The 13235-nt window shown below is 50.1% G+C and overlaps 1 protein-coding gene across 1 annotated transcript in view; it reads left to right on the top strand.

Moving 5' to 3' along the window:
• The first annotated feature begins 2243 nt into the window (after positions 1-2243).
• The window catches only part of Rgs12 (regulator of G protein signaling 12), a 97125-nt gene continuing 86133 nt past the window's right edge, over positions 2244-13235 (top strand). Inside the window, exon 1 of the mRNA XM_028758196.1 lies at positions 2244-2288. The gene's annotated coding sequence lies outside the window, so the exon portion shown is untranslated. The remainder of the gene's footprint in view (positions 2289-13235) is intronic.

Raw genomic sequence — 13235 nt, 5'->3', positions numbered from 1 at the left:
TCACCAGCCTGAGGACCCAGGCTTCAGGAGTGTTTCTTGAGCTCTCTTCCCTGTTTCTACATCAAAGCTATAAGGCACCTGGAAGCCAGCCCAGTGTGGAGAAAATAAAAGGCAAAGAAGACCCCTGCCTTGGACGTCTTGCACAGCCTCTGCTGGCTCTTCTGCACCCTTCCTAGTGCCTCCCACAGCTTCCTTCTGGCCTGGGTGTGCTTCAGAGGTTCTCTGTATTCTCAGAGAAGGTTCTCCCTACCTCCCTTTCTGTACCCTGGGACAGCTTATTGACATTAGGTCTTATATAGTTGAAGTTCCACCAGGGAGCAGAGGGTCAGGGTGACAGACAAGAGGAATGTCAGCATATCTAGGGCTGGAAGCAAGAAGAATGGCCATGGGATGGGGAGAAAGCACAAAGAGCAGTGACCCACACAAGTGGACTAGGCTGTGCTTAATAGCAGGGCTGACTGCCAGCTGGAGAATGGATCAGCAATGAATGTTTGAAGGGGGAGAAAAGACAGGAGGAATCAGGGCCAAGAAAGTAAGCAGAGAGATTCTGAGATTGAAGGAGGTCATTGAGGCCAAGCTGAGAGAAGAGGTGTGAGGTGGTACCATATGCATAGAATTAGGGTTATGTTACTGCCATTGGCCTCAGTGTCACAGGACTTCCTACGCAAGATACAGACAGCCAATGCATCTACCTATGTAGCGAACTGAAGCCACACAGTGACCAGAACCTAGGGGTTTGCTGTGCTGAAAACACTGGAGGGACTACCAGTCATCTCTTACATTTCCTGAATTTTTTTTTTTTTTTTTGGTTTTTTTCGAGACAGGGTTTCTCTGTGTAGCCCTGGCTGTCCTGGAACTCACTCGGTAGACCAGGCTGGCCTTGAACTCAGAAATCCGCCTGTCTCTGCCTCCCAACTGCTGGGATTAAAGGCGTGCGCCACCACCGCCCAGCACATTTCCTGAATTAAGGGAGGAAGTGAGCCTTAAAGGTTACTGCTATGGGGTTTTCATGATGATTTAATCTCAAATCCAGGAAGCTTGAGCCAGGTTGGGGTAGTGTTTGATAAACTCTTCAGTGTTTGATAAATTCAGGGCTCAGCCAGTGAATTCCTGGACTGAACTTTTTCTTATTTAGTAAAACGCCCAGTGGCCTGTTTTCTGAAAGTACTGCCTCTCTGGGAATGAAACTTCTGAAGAAGCTGTGGTTGCTCGGAAGTCACTGTGGGAATGGAAGGGGAATCCCGCTCGTGATGTCTTTCATCAAAGAAAGGTCTCCTTGGGGTAGACAAAGTCCAGTGTTCTGAAAAGGTTGAGCGAAGTAACTATAAAACCAGTTTGTGCAACTACTGCATCATAGCCTGGGTGGTGCTTGGAACAGATGACAGATGTACTTCTTTCCAATGCAAATGCATATCCTCAAGTAGATGACCTTTCTCCTGGCAGGTGGGAAACTTTCCTCACAAGTGCATTGTGTCTCAGAGCTACCTCTTGAAGGAGGACGATCTCTCTCCACGTGAAGGAGACCACACATTCCAGCCTTTGCAGCTACTCAAATAAATAAATAAATAAATAAATAAACAAACAAATAAATAACCATCTGGATTTTGCGATTTAGTAGGATATCTCAATCCCACAGCTGAACCAAGGCGGAAGTCCCGCCCCAGCCTCCAGGCTCCGCCCCGCCTCTGTCTAGCCCTTGGCCCTGGATGTTGAGCTTTCCGTTAGGTCTTGAGTCTCGGGCAAGTCCCTACTTCATGAGCACTCTTGTGCTAGGAGTCCAATCCCGCCTGTCCCCGAGCCGCTGTCTAGTAGGCGGACTCTGCTCTCCAGGAGCCCGGCCTCCAGAAGCCGGACCCCGTTGGTCCCTGATTCCCGCTGTCCGACCGCCTGACCCGTCCCCTCATGCAGCTCCGTCCCACAAAACATGACTCTACCAAAATCCTGAGCTTGGTGGATCCCGAGTAAGCCCCACCTCCAAGACCCTGAGTCACACCCTCCAAAAACGGCTGGATCCCGCCCTTCCAGGAGTCATGGCCCCAGAAGCCGGACCCATGGGTCGGAGTCCTGATGAGCACAACGGCCTGACCCGCCCCCACGAGCCCCGCCCACGAGCCCCGCCCCCATGGCCCAGGGCCCCACCTTACAACGACTGGGTCCCGCCCCCAGGAGTCGGAGCTCCGCTCTCAGGGGCCGGACCCTGCCCCTCCCGGAGCCCCGCCCCCGGCCCGGTGACGGCGGTGACCGTTGAGGCTTTCGGCGGGCGCCCGGCGGGAGCAAGCGGCGGCCCGGTAGGTGAGCGGGGCCGGCGCGCCTCCTCGCGCGTCTTTCTTCCCTGGCGCGCGCCCCCGCCCGGCCCGGCCTTGTCCTCCCGCGGTCGTAGGGCCGAGCTCGGGCGCCGCCCGCGCCTTCTTTGTTCGCGCGGGACTCCGGGAACTTGCCCGCGCGGGCTGCGGCTGGGGTCCCGCGCAGGCCGGATGTGCGGGTTCCACAGGGCCGCAGCCCACTGGACTCGGGCGGGATCTGGCCCGGCTCAGAAGCCCATCCTGCTGGCCGTGAGGGGACTTTAATGTCCAACTCAGCCCGCGGTCTCATTGTTTGGGCAGAGACCGTTTCCAAGGACCCGAACTAAGGAAATGTAGGGCAAGAACGCAGGGCAGCCCACAGCGAGGATTGAGTATAGATAGAGGGACTAGAGCTGGGAAGTGTAGACAAGGGGGTTCAGAGTGTAGACAGAGGGGCTCAGACCCTTCGAAGGTAGACAGGGGCCCCAGACCTGTGGACTATGGGAGCGGGGGATGCAGAACTGTAAAGTGTAGTCAGAGGGCTCAGCTGTGGACTGTAGATGAAGGGGTGGTGTGTAGCTAGGGCCCAGACCCTGGAGTGTAGACAGAGGGGCTTTGACGCATAGAATACAGATGGAGGGGCCCAGGTTCTTGAAATGGCCTCAGACCTATGGAGTGTAGATGGAGGGAGAGCTGGTATCAGGGAGGTCGCCTTGGAAATGAAACCTTGAGTCTACAACAAGCAACTGGTGTGTGTGGGTGAGGGGAGAAGAGCAAAATCAATTTTGAATGAAGGGACTGTGCTTAAGTTTTAAAAGTTTCTGAAGAAAGCACAATTGTCAGCACGACAATTTCTCTAGAAAAATTGGGGTTACACTTTTTTTTTATTTTGGAGGCTGGCTGACAAGTACCAAGTACTCAGGCTGACAGGACCTGGACTTCAGGGACATTGTTGGGACAGAGAAGGTCGTGGGGTGGAGGGGAATGGCTTAGGTAAGACTCTGGGGTAGAACCTAGAAGTGTCGAGGGCAGGAAGCAGGTGTCCAGGATCTTCAAAGATGTAAGGCCATTTCTGTGAAGTTTCTTGGAACCTACCCGCAATGGGACTAAGAAGGAGGGTTGCTTCTGATAGGAAAAAATGAAAGGCTGGAGAGCTGGCAAAAGAATCAGCCAATACCAGAGCTGAGGAAAGGCCCTCAGACTTGGGGTAGCATGTGTGTGCCAGTCTTTGCACAGGAGAAGACAGGGTTTGTACTGAGCGGGCAAAATTGCAGTGCATCATGGAGTGCCAGCTTGTGACAGGAGGCACTTTGTGGTTCCACATGGCACCCAGGAGGGGGCCTGTGTCAAGGGCTGGCTCACTCTGTGCATTATGTTCAGAACAACAACCTCAGAGGATGGGAGGGTGGGTGGTCACAAAGGTGGTACTGAGCCTGGTGACCTGGCTGCTTCAGTAGCTCCTGCAAGGATCCCAGAGGTAGGAGAGGTTGAGGCTGAGCCTTGCATTTCTAGTTCCGTTGTCATTTGACATTTGTATCTGAGACAGGCCCAACATGCTGGTCCCATCTGGCTGAGGGAGAGTGTTGCCTTAGTTGTAGGCTCCCTGCCTTGCTCTGGCAGCAAGTGCATGATGGTATAGGGTGGTTGCAGCCCCCTCCCCCCTTTTCTTTCTTTTTTGTGAGTTTGCTGGAAACCCTGCAAGTGCTTACTAGTCAGCACTTGTTTTATTTTCCTACTGAACTGTTGCAGAGTGCTTCAATTTAGTGGCTCAAAACAACAGTTTATTCTTCAAGGCTCTGGATGCCAGAAGTCTGCAGTGGGTCTCACTGGCCACATGTCCTTTGGGGATCAGGGAGAATCTGCTTACTTCTCATGTCAGGTGAAGACTGGTCTCATCTCTGGGCTCAGGGCTTGGTTCCAGCATCATGCGGTCTTCTCTTGTCTTAAGCCTCCCTCTACCATGGTCTGTGAGGACTTTTAGGGTTGTCAGGAGATCCAAAGTCCTTAGTTTATATCTGCAAAGCCCCTGGAGTGTTTTCCCCTTCTTGCTGAGAAGCAGCCTAGTCCTGCATCTCCCCCAGGGTGGGACACATGGATCTACCAAAAGGCCCTGCAAACCAAAGGCTGCAATAGTTTGTGGTTTCACTGCCCTGTGGACATGTTTCTGGATGCACACTTAGCTGTGAGAGGGTGGAGTGTCCATTTGTCCTATTCTCTTGGGGAGATGGTAGTTCCCACACCTTTCAACAATCCAATGAAAACTACAATCTCCAGTAATCTGCTTAGTAATAGCCTGTCAGCCCAGCACTCAGGAGGTTGAGTCAGGAGGATGGAGAGTATGGTGCCAGAGTATGGGCTAAGTGAGATCTCAACAGCAAAAACCACTGGGCTAGAGAGTTCCTTCAGTGGTTAAGTTCTACTGCTCTTGCAGAGGACCCATGTTTGGTTTCCAAAACCCACATTGGAAAGCTCACAACTCCCTGCAGAACTAATACCTCGGAAGGCACTGGAATTCATGAACATATACACACATGTACACATCATTAAGTAAACAGAATTAGAGGCAGGTAGATCTCTGAGTTCAAGGCCAGCCTGGTCTACAGAACAAGTTCCAGGACAACCAGGGCTACACAGGGAAACCCTGTCTCAAACAACAAGAACAACAAATGACAAGCAGAATCAAAAAGAAGAAAAAGCCCCAAACCTCAAATTCAAAAGCAAATAAGCTCAATTAGGTACATGCATGGCAACTTTGCTCCTGATTTTAGAAGTTCCCAGCTTCTCCCATGGAGAAGTCACTTGTTCTGGCAGGAACTGACCCGGTTAGTAGCCCCACTCCATGTCTTTAAAGGTCTGAGGGGAACACGTCATTTGTCCTTTGTTTCCTTTCCTTGTTCTCTTGTGGTCTCGCTGTCCCCAGCTCTGTAATCAGGGCATCCTTGTGTGCTCCTTTCCTTATTCAGGCAGTTACATGCATACGTACACATTGGTGCTACATATTTTCTACACTACCCATCCATCTTTGAGCCATGCCCTTGGTTTTCCTTCCATGAGATCTGCTGTGTTGGGGACTAACTCATGAATTTAAATTCAAACAGTGCCATTCTGTGCCACTTGCCCAGGCCCAGAGGGATCACCCTAGGTGTCCTGTTGTCTTAAATGTCTTCTGTGGTCTCTTAGAATTTGTTACATTCTTTTTTGATTCTTACCAAAGGTGGGTAGAGTCGTCAGGTCTCTGTGCACTCTCTCCCAAGTCCCATCTTTTAAAAAAGGATTGTGTATATGTCGCATGCATGTGTGCAAATATTTTGACTACATGCATGTTTGTGAACCAAGTACATGCCTGTTGGATCCCCTAAGCTGTGGTTATGGTTGTTTGTTAGCCACCATGTAGATACTAGAATTGAACCAAGAGCTCTTAAGTACTGAGCTTATCTCTCCATGCCTCCTCTTAATAGACCTCTTAGTTAAACCAGCTGGCATCGCTGAGCTGAGCAGGGATCCTGGAGCATAGCTCCCATCATGCACTTGTAGATTGATACTGCTGTCACTGATGTACCAAAACTGGATTTCATTTCATTCTCATGTATCCACCCGCACAGCAGGTGGTATTGGAAGACTCTGCTCCAGTCTGTTCTGAAGTCCCAGGATCTGCTTAGAGCTGTCAGCTGGACTTGCCTGTGCTATATTGCTCTGTGTTGGGTTCCTGTGTGTCAGGTTCCTCATCTAATCCCAGCTCCATCCTTGTTTTGCTAAAAATGTACCTTTTTTGATAGCTAAGAAATATAACATAGAGCCCATCCCTCTTGATTTTGAAGCTATTCTTTTTACAGTCTAGTTCCTTTTTTTGTTTAGCTGGGTATAGAATTCTAGAAAGTTACTCTTCTGGTGCACTTAGTGCAGGGAGACAGTCGTGAGGTAGGAACAGGAGGGCAGAGTACTCCCAGACAGAGTACAGAAGCCCTGGATCCCTGGGTGGGACTATGGGCACCAGGAAATGACCTTATCTCTTTATAGTTGGACTTATCAGAAAAATATTGCTGCCTAGTGTTTGAGACAGTGGGATGCCCAAAAGCTGTCTTTTATGTGGCATCTAATGGCATGTCTCATATTTTTGTGAAATTAAGTCATCTGTCTTCAAAGACTCACTTTTCACAGGTTTAAAAATTACAAGTAGAAATAAATATCAAGTAGAAATAAAAAGGAAAGGTCAAATAAAAACAAAATGGAAAATCAGCATGGTTTACTCTTAAATATTTCAAAGATTTGGCAGTGGTATCTGACTCTGGGATCAGAATTGCTACTGCAGTCATTGGTAGTGGCTTCTGTGTATCCTATCACTTTTCCAAAATGCAGGAGCCTAGGCCCAGAGTGAGAGGAAAGAGTTGACAAGTGGCCTCTGGCTAACTGACAGTGGGCTGGGATAGCAACCATTCCCGGGGTAGCCCTGGTCTCAGCTAGCTGTACGTCTCATGGAGTAGTGATGAAAGCCAGCTACTCCTGCTGATTCCTTTGGTCAGTATGCTTCTGCTACTGCATTTGAAGGTCTGTGACCTCCTGCAGGTGGACTCGATTCAGTCAGGTCCTTGTTAGCTTCTGTGGTTCATGGCTCCCTTCCCTGCTTTAAGAACTAGGTCCTCTATCTGAGTGGGCACTGCTGGTTTCTGTAGTGCTACAGTGTAGAATCCCAAGAGACAGTGCCGATTGATTCCTGTGTCACTCCAGCCCTGCAGTGGCACTGTTCTCTCACATTACCTCTCCTGTGATCCTGTGAGTGGCTGGAGGCCCTGCATGCATGCAGACAATGGGATCTCTGGTGCCCTTTGTGTGGATGTGAACCTAGGCAATGTGAAGCCATGGGTTTTGGACCTCTAAGTGTTTTAGTCATTGGTGGTCTTGCACTTTCACTTCTTGTATATCGGTAGCTTGTACGTATTAGTTTCTGTGGATAAGCTAGCCTTTGGGTTTTGCTAGCTGTAAACTTTATCATGAAAAATGATAGTTGCTCCAAAACTAGAAAAGCAAACCTTTTGCATTTCAAGACAGTAGCTTTGCTGCTAAATTTGAAAACAGGTAGGTGTGAGTTGATCTCTACCTGGAGGTAGGGTACCTGCAACCTCTGGACATTTTATTTTCCTGGTCGTCTCTGTTCTGGAGTCCCTGGGTATGCCACGAGTCCTGGCTCTACTTTGTGAAACAGCTCTTTGGACTTGGCAGCTTTGCTTGTACTTAGAGGGTGCAACAGGGAGCTGAACTGAGCACTTGTGAATCCTCTGGGGACAGGCTGTAAAAGCCACCCATGATCATTATGCCTTGTCTCCTGAGGCCTGATATCTAAGCCCAGCCAGCATTTGAAGCTTGTTTCATGTGACAGCTGTGACATTAGCCTAGCTGTGTTGCCTCTGATCCCTCTGCCTGTCAGTATTCTTCAGCTGTGATGATAATGTGTATGTGAAGTGGAAGAAGCCAAAGATGGCTGGCCGTCTTCACTTTCTTCTCTACCACCTATTCCTTTCTCCTTTGGAACCTTCATTCTTAGATGAACTCAGATTCACTATTTAAAGGAGTTCCTAATGCCTAATTTGTGTGCTTCCACTTAGCAGTCAGTGGACTGACTCTGGTGTTAAGACTGACTGGGACAAGGAGAAAAGGGCTTGCTATGCAAGAGTAGAGTTGAGGTGTCTGTGTGGTCCTAATGCTTGGCCTCAGGTTTCTTGGAGCCTGAAATGTTGAAACCTCAAGGATTGGCCTTTGCAAAGACCAAGGAGGAACCCTGTCCAGTGAAGAACACGAAGGAGAGTGACAGCTCAGCCAGGCAGCCTGCTGCACCATTCAGCCTCTGGGCACAGACAGTGCAGTGGCTGCTGAGTGGGAGCTGTCAAGGACTTACAGCAGACTCTGAGAATTGTCTTTGAGTGGAGGTCTGGATCCACGATGTGGTGTTTGAGCTGAGTTTCTTCACTTGTCAATGTGGTTAGTAGAATTGGAGGAGGAGACCTTGAGCTATCAGGTGGCTGTCCAGTGGTGGTCACTCCTACCTGGTAGGTACTTAGGCTTCTGATGTTGAAGCTCAGCTACCCTGTCATCCTGTCCCAGACTCAGTTTTAGGGGATCTGTTTGAAAACACTTACCCATGCCTGGACACCCAGGAGTAAGCAGTGCTGGAGTGTGTGTGTGTGTGTGTGTGTGTGTGTTTATAGTGGAGTGAAGGCAGATCAAGGGATGACATTTTCATTTTGTGTTCTCAGTGCCATTGGTCACTCACTGCTGACTAGCAGGTTGTCCCTAGCACAGCAGCTTACACAGCATGCTTCCATGATCAGGGCTCACACAGGTTGGGATCTAGCTACCTTTGGTGGGAGGAGCTGGTTCCAAGTTTCTCCCGTGGCAGTTGTCAGCCCCAGAAGATCCTCTTCCAAGGTTGCTAATACTGCTGCTGGCAGACTTCCCATCTTGTTGGCTCTCTGTTGTGTGGGTGTCTAGTTAGGGAAGATCACAACCCATCATTTCCCTCAGAATGAGGGAGAAGGGGGGAGGGCTAGATAAAAGCCACAATACTTTTGTAACCTGACCTTAGAGGGGACACCTCATCACTTTTGCCAGGTTTTAGTAGTTGGAAGTGAGTCACTGGGTCCAATTTGCATCCAAGGCAAAAGTACTTTTAAGGTGGAATAAATAGAAGGCCTGGTTGTGGACATCTCAGAGGTCACCTCTCCCTGTCATTTGCTGGTCCCAGTGTTCCTTATCCTACATACAAGGTGTGCTCCCCATGGCCTTCTCATGGTAGTAGCAGGGCAGAATCTCGGCACTTGGGTTGGCTTTTCTGTAGATGAGGGCTTGGCTAAAGCCCTGGAGAGCAGATGATCTTAGTCTGTAGAGTAGGTGTCAGCCCACCAGCCCACACCCAGGTCAAATGTCAGGTGAAACCACCACCGCTGCTGGCCTTCCTGCTCATTGTGAAGAATGGGAGATGGGATGGGGTCAGAACTGTGGCCACCCTGAAGTCTAGACTGTTAAATGTCAAAACCCAAGGACAGTGTCCCTCCCTGTGTTGTCTCCTCCTGGAAGGCCTTCTTGCTGCAGCTGAGACACTTCTGACCTTCGTCCTGTTAGGAGGATTCACAGGATCCAGTGCCCACTGACCTTCTGAGGCCCTCCGCCCCTTTACTTCCATCTGGGAGTGTTTCTGATGACATTATTTTTTCAGAAGCTTGATGGATCTGTGGATCTCCTTGTTGACACTGCAATGACTTGGCTCCCTTTAGAGGGACTCTGGCTGTCAGTTTAGACCATGTATATCACAGGGCATCTTCTAGAGCTGGCTCTTGGAAGCAGGGACTCTCCAGCATTAGGCACCATTGGATGGTGGCTGGTTAGAGTGGGGCTGGATGTAAGGAGTGTGTGGGTTGGGGAGACAATGCAGGGGAGTGTTCCAGGGCAGTGGTAGCCATAGTGTACTGAACAGGAGCCTGGAAATTGTTCCCCCTCCTTGAGTCCTTTACATTTCCTTGGTATAACTGGGCTTTAGCTGCGGCTCCTGCCTCCCTTGCTGATAAACCCGTGCATTGCTTGCCCCTCCTTTGCTTCCTGACCTGACTGGAGATGTGACCAATAATGGAGGTGCTACCTGCTCTGCTGAACCTCGGGACCCCCATAGGTAGCTAGAGAGGGGGTGCTGTCTGCTTGTATCTGTCTTCCAGGGTAAGCAATACAGGTAACCTGGCAGGGAGCAGGGAGTGGTCCTGACCCCAACCATGTAGCACTGTGCTTCTGCCTAGCTTGGAGAGCTCATGTGTCCCTGGCTGGTTGTCCTCACAGCACTTGTGGGGGTGTTTGATTGGGCTTGGCACAGGGTAACGGGTGAGGAGGCATGGGAGCAGGGAGTGAGGCAGCCCTAGTTTCTTTTCCTGGAGGATGGAAGGCCCTGTTGCTATGGGCAGCTGGGAAATGTGCCAAGGTGTTTGTCAGTCCTCTGGTGTTTGGTTTCTCTCTGAATGTGTGCGCATCAGGATCCTGGACAACTGATATGGATATGTGTTTAGTTGGTGGACTTCATTGCTTAAGACTGTATGAAGTGCTCATGGAGGGGAGCTTACCTCACTGTAGCCAGAAAGCGAAGGACAGGCAGGAAGAAGAGATGGCTCCAGTACCCCTTCAAGGGCACATCCTATCTCACTTACATTTCCTGTGACTGTGATAGAATACCTGACTGAAGCAAGTACAGGGGGAAGAGGTTGACTTTGGCTCATTGCTGGGTTAAGGGGTTCAGTCCCCCATGCCGTGGAAAGCATGGTGGCTTGGGCATCATTGGTGGTGGGAACTTGCAGGACAGATTGTTATATTTGGGTAGATGAGGAGGCAAGAGCTCAGGCTGGAACTGGATCATGCTAACTCTCAGGTCAACTCCCCAGGGTCCTACTTCCTCCAGTGAAGTCCCACACCTTAAAGGTTTCACAGCATCCCAACACAGCACCATCAGCTGTAAGACTGTTGGTGACATTTCATAGTCAAGCCTTAACGTACCTTAATGCCCTAGCTTCCTCTAGTAGGCCCACTCAACCTCCTAAAGGTCCCTGTGCTTCCCAGTAGTATTGTGGAACACCCCTTCTTTCTCTGGCTCAGTGAGCAGCTGGGCCAAGATGTGCCTCGTGCTCTCAATCATGGGGCACCCTGCTAAAGGCCATAGACCCTTTTCTGTCACTGTGACAAAAGTACTCAACACTGGTGTACTCAATAAGGTAAAGAGTTTCACGAAACTCTCCACACTGAGTGGCCCTTTCTGACTGGCCCCTGGTCAGTCTTATGCTTGTGGTGATCTAGTACCACAGATGGGAACACAAGCAAGAAGAAGCCACCAGTGGTGCCAGATACCCTAAGAGCCTGCTCTTGTGGGAACTAATCCACTATTGTGCGACCAGCATTTCTGCTTTTATAGGGTGCATCACCCAGGTGTTTCCCGTTAGGCCTAATGTGTTAAAGGTCTCACTCATCATTTTTTAATACTGTTACATTGAGGAGTTAAGTCTTAATGTGAGTTTTGAAGGGGACAAGTCTCATTCAGCACCTCGAGAGACCTCCCACCTTGGCTACACATCCATGTATGAGTGAGTACCCCAGGGCAGAAAGCAAGTCCATGTGATTTGAGCCCTGGCACATTGTTGCCCTGGGAGAGTGGGAGGTGGGCAGAGTGTTCCAGGAAGAGGGTGGAGGTGAGGTGGGTAGGTGATGAGGAGTGCTGCCAGCATGCTCCTGCCCCCAGCTTGGTGCCTTCTTTCTTAGATTCTCTGCAAAGGACCTGCGGCCCCTAGGTTAGCTCCACAGGTGGGCCCATTGTCCCTGCTGTTTCTCTTATGCCTGGCATGAAGAAAGCTCTCATATTGATGTGTGGGACAGATGTCGGCACAGCAGCCTGCTTCTCATTTTACTAGAGCTGTTTGAGGTGCCCCTGGAAAGGCAGGTAGGGCATTCTGAAAGGAAATAGAAGTCTTCAGACAGGCAGATTGGGAGTACTTGACTTTCCTGGGGCATTTGGGGCCCAGCCACACCCCACTAGGATACTAGGAACATCCAGACAGATGACAGTTGCCAGGGTTTGTAGAATATTATGAGTGTCTGTTGGATTCTTGTTCACATATCCTTGACTGAACTGTTTCAAATTGGGCCGACCCAGGGACAGTATAGTCAGGGCACCAGTCTGTTTAGCATTTCTAAGGAATGGCCATGAGTTGGCTGAGAAATCTGGCCACCTCTCTGCTGATGCCTGTGTAAGGACATTGAGCTGGGTTTCCCTACAGTGGCCCAAGCGTCCCTTGCCACCAGAGATGGTGCCTTTCAGTGTAGATGATGATCCTTGACAGATAGAGACTAGCTGGTGATCGCAGTAATCTGAGCAGGACAGATGCTCATGTGGGTGCCAGCATGGGGAGATGAGATGGAGGTGCTGGCCTTCTTGGCCACCCTCCTCCAGTCATCACAGGTTTATGCCTTAGGAATGGGCAAAGCCATGTTCACCCACACAGGTGCCTGGTGTGAGGACTGGCCAGCCTATTGTGTTAGCCAGCTGGGCATGGAGTTCATGATCACTCAGGTGTGGACCCACTGAAGCGCTCTGTCTGCTCTTGGTGTTGTCTGTGGTACATTCTTGTCCTTTCACTCTGCAGGTTCTGTGGGACACTATCCATGTTCTCTGCTCAGAACTTTAGAGCTCACAGCTTTGTGTCTGTCTTTGACTCTGGGAAACAACTCACTAATTTTTGAAGCAGTTAACCCACCATTGCCCCATCCTCTCTCCCAGGATCCAAGCCTGTTTATTTAAGGACTGGATAGAGATAGTGGGGTCCCTTGCTGAGTTGTTGTAACACAGCAGTCCATGTCCCTTGAGCCACAGGGTGGGGCAGGGGTGGGGGAGTTCCCTTTTGATAGCTACAGACTTTTTCTCTCATTATTCTCTGGGTTTCTTTTTCCTAGCTCCTCCCTCTTTAAAAAGTCAAACAAGGCCAGACAATTCTACTAAATGCTGGCACCTGGCTTCAATTTCATCTGTGGCCAGGGTTTCCTGAAGAGAATTCTCTCTTCACACACAACCTACAATTTAAGTTGGACAACCCCAAACATAGTCTTGAGGTAGGGGTTCTCCTGTCTCCTTGCTGACAAACCCAGCTCATGTTTCCTCCTATGTAGCTGAGGGACAGGGCCCCCAAGCCTCTCTGGCTGCCTGTGCTCTGCTCTATGCTATGGTTGGCCACTGCCCAGCCCGTGTTTTGGGCTTAGGAGAGTGTATCTATTGTGGTGGTCTGCTATTGTTTGGATAACATTATCTTGAAGTGGCACCTTCTGGTATCTGCATGTCCTTGACAGGGTTTTGGGGTGCTCTCTTAGGGGCCCCCATGAGCTGGCCACCTTTCTCTGACATCTGGAGAGCTAGCTCTGTCTCTGAGGGTGTTTGGCCTCTGG

Source organism: Grammomys surdaster, unplaced genomic scaffold (genome assembly GCF_004785775.1).
Source record: "Grammomys surdaster isolate TR1022 unplaced genomic scaffold, NIH_TR_1.0 126187, whole genome shotgun sequence".
NCBI lineage: Eukaryota > Metazoa > Chordata > Mammalia > Rodentia > Muridae > Grammomys > Grammomys surdaster.
This window is presented reverse-complemented; position numbering and strand designations above follow the sequence as displayed.